Source organism: Dendroctonus ponderosae, unplaced genomic scaffold, assembly GCF_020466585.1.
Source record: "Dendroctonus ponderosae isolate FM_Combo_2020 unplaced genomic scaffold, Dpon_F_20191213v2 Dpon_F_20191213_11, whole genome shotgun sequence".
NCBI classification, from domain to species: domain Eukaryota; kingdom Metazoa; phylum Arthropoda; class Insecta; order Coleoptera; family Curculionidae; genus Dendroctonus; species Dendroctonus ponderosae.
In genome coordinates this window covers 1,065,940-1,067,889 of record NW_026017213.1, presented here as the reverse complement: position 1 = coordinate 1,067,889, position 1,950 = coordinate 1,065,940, and positions in this window count along the sequence as shown.

Below are 1,950 nucleotides of genomic sequence, written 5' to 3'. Positions count from 1 at the left end.
TATTTCGTTAGTGCTTCAAATAAGAAATTTTTAAAACAGCCTGCACTATTTCAATCAGGGATTCATTTTACACATTTTCAAAAATTTCCTAAAATTACACTTGTGCCTGATGGAGATTCAAACTTTGCCTGTTCAATAGCAAAATATTTCCTCTGTCTTTGGAAAAACCAGCAAATTGCTATTTTGCCAGAACTTGATACTGCGAATTTTTGAAAAAGAACCGTTTGTTTCAATCGCGGATTCAATTAACACATTTTCAAAAATTTCCCAAAATCATCCTTCAGTCCGCAGGACATTATATCTTGACATCTCCACTAGAGTCGTATTTGCTCTATATTTGGTAAAAGTTGCACCTTTCCAAAATCACGCTTCAATCTGTAGGCCCTTACTCCTTTTCCTGTTCAATAGAACCAGACTTGCTCTATGTTCGGAATGTCTGGCAACTTTCTAAACTAAACTTCACTAAACTAAAAAAAATTCAAAAATTTTTCAAAAACACACACACAATTACTGTTGAGCCTGATGGACATTCCACCTTTAGCTGTTCAATAGAACCGTGTTTTCTCTGTATTTGTAAAAAAATAATCTTTCTATATGCTTGTAGTGCCTCAGAGCGAATTTCTGAAATAGTCTGCTATATTTCAGCAGCGGCTAAAATCGGTACAAAATTTTCAAAAAAAGTCCAAGAACTACTCTTGATAGTACCAGAACTACTCTGGTGGACATTCCAATTCTGCCTCTTGATTAGAGCAATGTTTGCTCTATTTGAACAAAACTCAACTTTTTCAGGCAAATTCCGTAATGGAATTTTCGAAAACCGCCAAATAGAACAGAAAAATTCTGAAACTCAATAAAGTCTTTATTTAACGTAGTTTTTCTGAACTAAACTTTGTTTTCCTTTGCCAATTTTTAATTAAACTTGATTTATGAAATGTTTGTTCTAATTTTGTCATATTTTTGAAAGCATCCAAGTTTTCCAAATTTTATTTTTTGGTTACTGGTTATTTTTATATATTTTTATTAATTCATCTCTCCATATGCTTGTAGTGATCCGGATGGACACCATAACTTTGAGTGTTGAATGGAACCGTATTTGCTCTATTTTTGGTAGAGATTCCAACAATCTATCTGCTTACGGCTTCTCAGGATCAATTTCTGAAATAGAGCGTGCACTACTAAGTTTTTTTTTGTTTCAAATGCGGTCCTGTTCCTGGTAGCAAGTGCACTTTTCCGATCAGGTTGCAGAGCAAACTTGCCGCTCAATTCGCTCCGCCTCCACCCTTAATTCGGAATTAATACGGGGGCGAACACTTGTTTGGGGCTCCCTAAACCGCGAGGGGTCCCGGCGCTTTACGGATTATCCTCGCCTTGATCAGTTCATTAAGTTGCATTTTTTCCCGTAACCAGTCCGGTCGCAATCTTTTGATTTTGCATACAGGAAAACGCTTTAAACATTTTGGATTATTTTTGAGATTTGTTACTTAAAAAATGTGTTTTAAGTAGCTTCAATTGTCACTGTAATGTTTGCTTGTAAGCTTGCAAACTTGGGTATAAAAAATTGACTCACTCACTCGTTAAAAAAAGTAAACTCCAAAACCAGAACAAGAAGCGATTTGAAATTTTCACGCGATTTATAGAAAATATTGAGAAAAAAATTGTACAAACATCCAAACACCCATTAATTTTTAGGCGATTGCAAACTTGAGTCTAAAAACTACAAAATTCAAACGTACTCGCCTATTAACAAAAAATCATAACTAAAAACCCAAAGCACGACGCCCCTTGAAATTTCTATCAGATTTAGAAAAAACATAGAGCAAAAAATGGGATAAAGAGCGGCAATATTCCAAACACTGATTTTTACCGAGTTGCAAACGTGGGCCTAAAAACCCTAAAAGTCAAACTTACAAGCTCGTTAACAAAAAATCGTAACTTGAAATCCAGATCAAG